The sequence below is a fragment of the Rhipicephalus sanguineus genome, chromosome 4 (assembly GCF_013339695.2).
Source record: "Rhipicephalus sanguineus isolate Rsan-2018 chromosome 4, BIME_Rsan_1.4, whole genome shotgun sequence".
NCBI lineage: Eukaryota > Metazoa > Arthropoda > Arachnida > Ixodida > Ixodidae > Rhipicephalus > Rhipicephalus sanguineus.
Window position 1 is genome coordinate 61,398,327 of NC_051179.1, and position 11,303 is coordinate 61,409,629.

Genomic DNA, 11,303 nt, shown 5'->3' on the forward strand with positions numbered 1-11,303 from the left:
TTATAAATGTTCTAGCTTCAAGAAATAAACACACTTGAAAGTGTGCACTTCATGTGTGTGCGTTTTATATGTTTCTAACGTGTCGTCGTCTTCGTGCAGTTTAAACGTTCTTCTAAATTTATGAACCAACTATACCAGCAACATGCCTTACTTCAGAAGAAGGTGTTATGTTTGCCGCTCATAAGTCGATCCTGCAGACGGGATGGCGCGGCACGGTACGTCGTACAAAGCTTCTTTCTCGGCTCTCCCCCTGCCCGGTCTTCGGCTGTGCAATTATCAAAAGAAAGCAAACGGCTTCCTTTGACCGGCTTGTCTACCCCGATGGCCAGCATGGGTTGCGGTCAAGCGACCGTTCTCAGGGGTCGGCGGCTGGAATGTGTGGGAAAATGAGGAGGACATCCCCCGCTCTAAGCCGTCACTCGAGGCGACAGTATGCGTGACCCCAACACGGACGAAGATGTGCTTTTGCAACAATGCAAGGTCGAATGCGTGGGAGGCAGGGTCACGCAGACGCCTTTTCTTTCCCGGAACGGTTTAACGACTGGCTCCGCGAGTTCAACTCGGTGTGTATGGGAAAATGGCGTGAATGCACCAGGGCTAAGATACCGATGTATTTCGACCGTGAGAATCCCTGAGAGCGTGGGAAGGAGAGGGAGAGCCATGATGGGAAAGAGTGCCAAAACGCCTGTCTGCGCTGTAAAGACACTGCTGTCGAGATTAAGGACAGCCCGGTAGGGAGTGGCTTAATCTGAGAATGAACGGATTGGATAAGGGAATGTCGAGGCGGACCACCAGTGGCCACCTCCCCTTTTCTTTGTTACCGCAAGGTACTTAAGACTGGACGGAATTCGTTTCCCTTCAGTCTAGGCTGTAATCACTAAACTGATCGATCAGTAAGACTCCGTACGATGCAACTTTCGTCTGGGCCGTAACCACTTGGTGGTCGAACAGTGAGACTCGGTTCTTCGTATGTAGTAACAGTGTTCTAGGCTCTAACTTAAGAAAAGTTAAGTAGAAGAGTAAGACGCTGTTGATGTCTATGTTATCATCAGTGTGCTTCGGCAAGATGTACATATGACTGTAAATATTTCGCTGCAATATACCTTCAAGTTTTCATTACCTCCAACCTGCCTCCTGCTTCATCGACGTCGATCATCTCCTTGACGGGACTTCAATCCACATCAAGGAGAAAACGAACAAAAGAAAAAAACATAACTGAAGGATTACTCAATGACTGCTTGGAGACCCATGAAACGCATCATTCATAGGCTGGAGGCAACACTCAATCCAGAAAATAGCAATGCTGTGGCCAAGTCAATGTACCCCTTTGGCTTGTCGCCAACAAGAAGTTGATATCACCATGTGTAGGTGTGTGTGTTAGGGCACTCGACTCTTGCTGTGATGCGAGTCTCAGAGTTCCGAAGCTTCACCGTGCAGGCAGTGGAGAGGCATGTGTGGCAGAGGTTCAAGAGCACCATCAGACATGTATAAAGACGATGTAATAACTCGAAGGCCGAGCGTCTTCCGTATCCACACCGTCTGAAAAAGAACGTGCAAAATGTGAATTCTCTTAATGCATAAAATTACATAATAAGGCTATGCAGTCATTTATTTCTTTTAGTGTGATTGCCATACTCCTGCAGACAATATTGCTTACCATCCAAGCATGCCCTAATGCCATGCAACCAGTGGCTTCTGTTTACTTTTTTTTGAGTGCCATCTGAGTCTTGCAATATGAATGCAAGGGCTGTGTTAAACTTATCTATGTATGATGTCAATAGACTGTAAGCAAATTTATGTTGGGAAATTCTTAAGGGTGTGCAAATATTCGAGTTTCGAATTCGAATCGAATAACTTGATTCGACTTTTGAATAGCTAGTATTCGAAGTTTCAAATAATTAGACAGGACGAATATCTAAAACACGACAAAGGCCAATGGTGCCATGTGGTTAGGGCAGGGTGGATGAAACTAACACTAACGTCATTCGTTAACACTTTCACCAATATCCTGGTTCAAAAGCGAGTGCATGTTTATTTTAAAGGAGATTATGTTATTTCCGCACTTTCAAGCTCTTCACAACTTCGCTTCCGAAACGATGACACGGACTTTTTGCGTAGTTTAGTTGCATATGCCTCAAGCGCCGTAAAACATCCTGACTTTGGCGCGTAAACCCTCAGCGATTGGCTTCATATGTTAAAATTTGTTCACGTTGTGCAGTCGTCAGTGCCGCACTCGTTCAGAAACTCCCATCGTTCTGTCACGCAGTTAAAACGCTGCTGCGAACGGGAGCCCGAAGATTTTTGAGCTCGGAGCACTCATGACGATGAAGCACAACGTCACCGTTGTGAGATGAGCCACGTTACGCGACATAGGGGAAAAAATTACACCATCTCCCGTTAAAGGGGACCATGAGGCAATGCGAAGCCGGAGCACTTGCACGATCGCGTTCCGTTGGCGTTCGTTGGGCATGCTACCGACCTCGCGTCGTGGAGCGCGAAGAGGGACGCTACGCGCGTTATATCTTCCATCTAGCCTGGCCGTTAATTCTCACAGGGCGAGCGGGGAACGCGGTCGACAGGCGGGCGAGAGGGGGGCAGCGTAGGAGTGGAGAGAGAAGGGGAGGGGACGCGCATGCGCTCGAGCTCATCGCGGCATTGCGCAGGAGAGAATTTCGGCATGTCTAGCCCGCGTTTCAGAGAAAGAGTGGAGAGGGGTATGGGAGAGGGAAAGTGGAGAGGGGATGTGGAGAGGGTGAGTGGGGAGGGGAAGTGAGAGGAGGTGTGTGGAGACGGTATGCGCATGCGCAGTAAGGGTGGTCACGCCGCACACCACCACCGGATTGAGCTCCGCCTTAAGATACTTCGCATCTAAAAAAGACTAGCTACGGCACCCCCTCCCCCCTCTATTAGCCGTTGGGAGGTTAGGAGTGCCGCTGCTGACTGGAATGGCGGCTCTTCTATCAACATGCCTGCGCGCCCATAAAAGCTTAAAAAAAAGAAAACATCCCAAAAAAGCGCGTAATAAAGCTGTCACCGCACCGTAGACTCCCTCATTTTTCCTTTGTCTTACCGTTACTGGCGGTACACGTTTTGTGTAAATAAGATATATAAATAAGGGCAGCTCAGTGAGCGCATGTTTTCAACTGCAGGAAACACTGTAACGTCACGGCAAGAGAATCTGAAGCCAGGTCATGTGAAACAGATTGTGTCTATGCATGACAATATGTAGGCATTCGGTAGCAGTCACTCACCGCGCTTTATGTTCGAGGGCAAGAGCAGATTTCATTTCTTTGTTCTTTCAATTTTCAATAAATCTTTTGTATTCGATATTTTTGGCAACTATTCGGCACTATTCGATTCGAGATAAAATTTTACTATACGCACACCCCTAGAAATTCTATTTCATCCATTCCGTCTATGCAACACGGGCTAACGTAAATTAATCAAAGCCCGCTTAGTCGTCATCCTCCTCCAGTCCAGGGTCCAAGCTTACTTGTATGGTTGGTATGTGGAGCCAGTGGTGTCCATATGGGTCCGGACGCGAGTTTGTAATATGCAGAGCGCTCAACGCATGGCAACGGCAGCGGCGCGCTATTGGCTGCGCGCACACAGGGACGCCGCTGCGGACTTCCGCCTAGCAACGGCCGCCACGACGAGACGACGCGCTCTCCTTCTCGGGGTGCCTTTCGCGGGAATTTTAAACGGGGAAGGCGGCCGTCGGGCCCCGTGGAATTTTCGTCGCCGCTTGTTAACTGCTGCTGCTCTCGCGTTGACCGAAGACGCCGTCGTCGCCGTAGGGTTCCACTGTTCTTTGTGCATTTTGTTTTGTTATAACGGTGAACACGTTCGCCCATGAACATTTGTGTTGTCGCCACTGTCTTTTGTGCCTTGGCGCTGCAGCAAGACGCGATCGGGCGTTGTGTTCCACTGTGCGTTTCTTTTTTTCTTTTTTTAACAGTGAACACGCTCGCCCTTGAATATCTGTGCTGTCTGCTGTGTCTTTTGAACCCTCGCGTTGTCGCAAGACATAATCGTTGTTGTGTTGGACTGATTGCTTTTGTTTATTTTTTAACGCTGAACACGCTTTCACGTGAATATATGTGTTGTCGCCAGTGTTTTTTGTTATCTCGCGTTGTCGCCAGACGTGATCGCCGTGGGTTCGAGTGTGCCTTGTGTTTTTTTATTATTATTATTTTTTTCGTGGCTGTTCTTGCCAACGCATTTCGCAGCCCTGCAACGCCGGTGTTGCACGGCTATGACCACGGAAAACAGCGCATGTGAGACGTCGGCGCGCCGCGCGATCGAATTCGTTGAGGGCAATGACAGTTCATCGCCTGACGTTGACGTGCCGCTGCCGTTGCCATGCGTTGAGCGCTCTGAGTATTACAAACTCGCGACGTGGTTCGGGCGAACATCACTGATGAACAAGACGCCTGCAGCTGTGTAGAAGATTACGGCTTGAAGACAACCACATCGTGGTTTGTAGACTTCGTGAAGTCAACAGCAAGGTGTGAAAGGTAATACAAAAATGGTGTTTCATAACTTCAAAAATAGCTTGCACATCTTCTGTGGTGATTTAACTTCATGCTTTGGGGATAATGTCCAATGATGAGCCGCCTCAATTAGGTATATTATGTGTGCACTTGAGCCGTCTCAATTAGGTCGTATTAGTTGTGCACGCGTTCTACTGCCCTAATTGAACTTCGTTTGTATTTCTTTTTTAGTAAGTTTGTAATATCAGTCTGGCTCCCAATCTCTGGCCGATGCAACCTTGGGTCCAATTGCTGGTTATTGTTTGTAATTTATCTATATTCTGTCAGTCCAGGTGCTGGCAATTCTTTCCAACTGAGCTTCAGTCAATCCTTCTAAGGTGTTATGCATGCCCAGGTGCGTTAATCTCTCTATGCTGGTGCTTTCGGGCAAGCCTAGGGCCTGCTTAATAGCTTTCCTTACGAACATATTGATTTTGTCCTTTTCTGTCTTGTTCCATTTAAGCCTACGAATGCTAGCCTCCTTCATTCCTTAATACTTGTTTGTGATTCTCCTGATCAGCCAGTTGCCTTAGTGACCTTAGTCACTATTTTTATAAGAGTATTGCTGTTAGTTGGCTTCGACTCAATGTTGAGTACGAGGACCCTCACTTGTTCAATGATGGGGATGCCCCCCACGTTTTTCGTGCAAGTCTGTAGCTCCTCGCACTCTCTCTCCTTGATGTATCTCTTGGGCCACCTGCTGTTAAGTATGGGTCTGTAAAGTTCTGATTTCTCTGGTGAAAATTCAAGCCTAGTGCCTGTGAGGTAGACTTCCACTTTATCTACCACTTCCTGTAACTTCTGTTCTATTTACCCATCACTGCCCTGCGAGATCCATATGGCAACATCATCCGTGTATACGGAGCGATTGATTCCTTCGATGTCTTCACGTTTTTCTGACAATCCTGTCATAATGAGATTACGAGCATGAGCGATATCATGGAGTCCTAAGGTGTAACTAAACTGTCCATGCCCCTCACTTCAGACTCGAGTTCCCCCATGTTAAAGGTAAGCTTCCTATTCGTTAGGAAGTATCGGATGTAATTGTATGATCTTTCTCCTATGTTTAAGTTGGTGACCTAAGTGAGTATGGCCAAATGTGCAGGTTTGTGGAATACTTTCGTGAGATCCAACCATAATGTAGATCTGGTTCACATTGCGCTCTGATTGCTCTCATTATTTTCCCATCCATGGTACCTACGCATAATATATGAAAATAACTAGAACACAATTACTTATGTGGCTGCGGCACTTTTTCTATTTTGTTTCGCCAACCGCTTACGCCACGTATAAGGGGGGCCAAGTGCACACATAATACGACCTAATTGAGACGGCTCGTCATTGGACATTATCCCCAAAGCATGAAGTTAAATTGCCACAGAAGATGCCGCAAGTTATTTTTGAAGTTATGAAACACCATTTTTGTATTACCTTTCACACCTTACTGTTGATTTCACGAAGTCTACAACCCACGATGTGTTTGTCTTCAAGCCGTAATCTTCTACACAGCCGCGAAAAAAAATAGTAAAAGAAACACAAGGCACGCTCGAACCCACGGCGATCACGTCTTGCGACAACGCGAGATCACAAAAAACACTGGCGACAACAAATATATTCACGTGAACGCGTGTTCAGCGTTAAAAAAATAAACAAAAGCAATCAGCCCAACACAACAACGATTATGTCTTGCGACAAGCGCGGGCTCGAAAGACACAGCAGGCAGCCCAGATATTCAACGGTGAGCGTGTTCACTGTTAAAAAAAGAAAAAAAAAAACGCACAGTGGAACACAACGGCCGATCGCGTCTTGCTGAAGCGCCAAGGCACAAAAGACAGTGGCGACAACACAAATGTTCATGGGCGAACGTGTTCACCGTTATAACAAAACAAAATGCACAAAGCACAGTCGAACGCTACGGCGACGACGGCGTCTTCGGTCAACGCGAGAGCAGCAGTTCACAAGCGGCGACGAAAATTCCACGGGGCCTGGCGGCCGCGTTCACCGTTTAAAATTCCCGCGAGAAGCACCCCGACCAGGAGAGTGCGTCGTCTCGTCGTGGCGGCCGTTGCTAGGCGGAAGTCCGCAGCGGCGTCCCTGTGTGCGCGCAGCCAATAGCGCGCCGCTGCCGTTGCCATGCGTTGAGCACTCTGCATATTACAAACTCGCGGTCCGGACAGGTGATAAATTAGGTGAAAAGACATAGTTGGTCTCAGGAGGGATTTGCTGTTGTCACTTTTATGGTGAGGATGTCAGTGACACATCGTCAACGTTAATCTGGAGGCCCTCATCTTTTTTTCCTTTATAATGAGGTTCACTTGAACTCTACGTATAGCAAGAAGGTTGACATAAATGAAACTTCAATCATAACAGTATAAAACGTAAGTGGAAAAACTGATGAGCTCAACATTTTTCACTGTACGAATTCTATGAACTTCACACTGCTGTTAGCAGAAATAATGCATACCTGAGTGCTGTGACAATCACTATGCAAAGAAGTTTTCAGGCAGTTAATTATTGGGTGCTGCGGAGTTCCTCAAAGCGTTACAGCACGTGCAATCTTTGGAAAAATATTTAGACCTAGTAATAAGGGGAAAATGGACACAAGACACATTGTTTTGTTTATCTTGCCCCCTTGGTCTAACTGCTTTTTCAAAATGAACCAGTACCTTGCCGACTTTGCAACTATTATCTACTTTTCCATGCACAACAGTTCTGAGATTATGGTGATGTTATTAATATAACATCCAATTTTTTTTTCTTGCACCCTAATGAGGAAGCATGGTCACCTGAACTGGGCTGACAGAGCAGCCAGTGCAGTTGAACACACTGCCTCAACGTGCTGCCAGCCATGAGGAAACAGTGGAAGAAACTGGGCCTAGTGGATACAACATTAACTTTGTCATCGGTTGCCCTTAAACAGGCTGCACTACTGTATTTACATGAGGTGTACATTGCTCACACCCATATTTACACTGATGGTTCAGTTATGACTACAAGCTCAACCGCCGCCGTAATAATTCCAGCAAGAGCTATCACAATACAGCTCAAAATGTTTCACGCAACCTCAACTACAGCTGCTGAACTAGTAGCGCTCCGTGCTGCTCTTCAATTTGTCATGGAGCAGACACCTAATTCGTGGTCTATCTTCTGCGATAGCAAAGCAGCCCTCCAAAGTCTACTCTCCGCTTTACGTCATGGCGCACATGAGCAGCTCGTCGCGGAAATCAGGCAAATCCACCATGAAGCAATAGAAAAAGGGCACCCAGTAGTATTCCAGTGGCTGCCTAGTCACTGCGGCATTCAGGGAAATGACCAAGCGGATGCAGCTGCCCGATCCGCTCATGACGGTGTCAGCAGTGTCACCATTCCCCTGTCAAGATCGGACGCCGCAAGAGAACTTCGTATGCTAGCTCGTCGCATAACGTTGGACTTGTGGAAGTCATCATCTACATTTACAAGTGCACGGCTGCATGCCCTGGACCCTGATCTTGAATTACGCATCCCGTCCACCTTATCACGACGTGACTCTACCCTGCTGGTCCGTCTATGGCTTGGAGTGGCCTTCTCAAATGCCTATTCGTATATTATTGGAATGGCTGAGAGCCCGTCGTGTGAAGTCTGCGGGTGCAGCGAAACAGTCGCGCACCTTCTCTGTGAGTGCATCCGCTTCAGCTCCGAAAGAACGGCCCTCTCAGCCGCATTAGGCCAGCTGGACAACCGCCCTCTCACGGATAACAAAATCCTAGGGCCCTGGCCTACCCGGTCTTCAGCGCAAGCCGCTCTGAGGGCGTTGTTGAGGTTTCTCCACGCAACCGGACTCAATGTCAAACTGTGACTGCTGGAAGAAAATGGTGCTGTGTAGTACTTGGACTGCTGTTATGACTTCGTTTTGTTTGTTTGTTTTTTATTGTTGTTGTAGTATTTTGTCGCGTGCTGTCGTCACAAACTCTTCTTCTTCTTCTCTTTCATTCTTTTACATCCCCTTTCCCCTTCCCACGTGCAGGGTAGCAAACCGGAGACTGCTTCTGGTTAACCTCCCTGTCTTTCCTTTCTCCCCCTTCTCTCTCTCTCTCTCTGATTGATGGACAGAGGTTTATTGAAGAGACTTGAAATGAAGTTGGACAGGAGCCTGTTTATGTACCTTCATGTTCCTAAAATAAGCCAATGAGCACTTGAGAATATACTGGCTATAACCAGAACCTGGGTTTGAAAACATAATGCTTCCATTTGGACATGCTGAAAGAGAATGAATGTTTCAAGTTTTGCGAACGAAAGTATTGCGAGACACATTTTTCTCACGTCATAGAGTTTAAACATATAGTTGTGACCAATGCACTATACTCAACAACACTTATGCTTCGCACATGAACTTGCACACTTTTATCAAGTCCAAAGCTGTGGCCAGTTGTACCACTTGCAGGGCACCGGGAAGAATCCTTCTTCTTCAGCAATCCACTGGTACTGACAGATAGGCAGCACCTATAACAGGCCCGAACCATGTAGGAAAGCATATGTAGCACTTACAGCTGCCAAAAGACAGCCTTTCAGTGCAACCTCTGTAATGAACATTATTAAATGCAAAGCATTTCTTAGCGAACTTCTGTGACTTTGAGCGTATCTATCTATCTATCTATCTATCTATCTATCTATCTATCTATCTATCTATCTATCTATCTATCTATCTATCTATCTATCTATCTATCTATCTATCTATCTATCTATCTATCTATCTATCTATCTATCTATCTATCTATCTATCTAGACGCCTACGACTTTGTGTTCTCCTGGCCGTTTCGTTAATGGGATATATATCGAAATTGCTATGGCCCAACATGACTGTATGATGAACATAAATGACAGGTAATAACATCAAAATAATGACATGTAATACATGTCATGATCTGCATGATTTACATGCCACGGTATTTGTGCTCTTGCGGCCATTTCGTTAACTTGCTAAATAACAAAATTCGTATGGCGTGACAAGAGCGTATGACGAGGGTAAGTGAGAGATCCTAACATGCAAATCATGACACGCATGTCATGTACAGCATGCTTTACATGACATGGTCTCGGGGCGCTCGCGACTGTTTAATTAAATGGATATATACCAAAACTGGTATCACAAAAGAATTCAGTATGACGAAAACAGAGGACAGGTGGTAAAATGAAGACCATGACACGCACGTCATAATCGGCACGACATATTTGCCATGCTTATGATGCACTCGCAGCAGTTTCGCCAGCTTCATCATCATCATCATCACCATCATCAGCCTGTCTACGCCCACTGCAGGGCAAAGGCCTCTCCCATGTTCCGCCAATCAACCCGGTCCTGTGCTTTCTGCTGCCACGTTATACCTACAAACTTCTTAATCTCATCTACCCACCTAATTTTCTGTCTCCCCCTCACGCGTTTGCCATCTCTTGGAATCCAGTCAGTTACCCTTAATGACCACCGGTTATCCTGCCGACGTGCTACGTGCCCGGCCCATTTCCGTTTCTTTTTCTTGATTTAAACTATGATGTCCTTAACCGCTAGCTTGACATGTACCAAATTTGGTATTGCGTGAAGCGACTGTACGACGAACATAAATGACAGGTTTAACACGACTATCGTGACATGCATGTCAAGTAGGGCATGATTTACATGCCCTACTAGCAACCTAGCTGTAAAACCAAACAAGAGGAAAAAGTGGCGCGCCTACTCGGTATACGTTTACGGTGGCGATCATAAGTGGGATTCGACACTCACCGAGACGCTGTTTTGCTCCTGCAAGGGCACCTGTGGCGGGAATGACTGGACGGCACTGCTGATCGGGAGAGGACTCCGCTTTTGGACATGCCAAGAGGCTTCCCGAGCGCACGATTGTACACATAATCCGATGGCGAGAAGTGCAGAGAACATAGCATCGGTTTCTCTGGCTCTTCTTCTGCCGTCTAATCATGGGCCCAGCGTTGAGCCATTGCGAACTACGGGGCTCATCGCACGGCACCACATGAAACGATACAATTCGGTTGACACTGCCGCTGTTGGGCCGTTTGCACAGCCGGCTCACGCCGTCGTCCACATCGCTTGCCTTCAAGCCGATATTTCCAGGGAGGAGAACGCGTTAGCGTATCATCCGCTGGTGAGCATGGACGAGGTGTCCAATGGGGTCTACAAATGCACCACGCAATGACGATGTATGTACAAGTCCCACGCTTTGGCGACTTGATCCCAAGAACCCCGGCGACGAGGTACGCGTTGAGTCCGGACAGTGGTCCGAAGGGTCGTTGACTTCGAAGATCTTCCATGACGGCCACTGTCTCGAGCACCTGGAAACGCTTGTGCTTGCGTTCATATTGTAGCGGGGTTGCAGCTATGACTGTGGGGAGGTGTGCGAAGAGGAGGCAGACGACGTGTCGGTGTTCTGAAGATACACAACCGCCATCTTGACTGCTGGACTATTCCATACTGTAAACAAGTTAAATATATTCGTAACATTTTGGTGGAGGTGCTGGGTACTACGAAAGACGGAACTCCGCAGCGGACGTGTCCTGGACGGCCTCAATATGTCAACAGAAAGCAACTCTGCTGCTGCCGCTTCGACCGTGACTCCGGTACAACCGGTACAGCCGGTACAGCCGGTCGTATTGACTCAACCGCGCGATCCCGGTAACTTCTGCGGCACCGACCACGTTGACGTCGATGACTGGATTGCGAAGTACGAGCGGTTTTCAGCGGTCTACAGGTGGGACCCTACAATGATGCTCGCCAACGTTGACTTC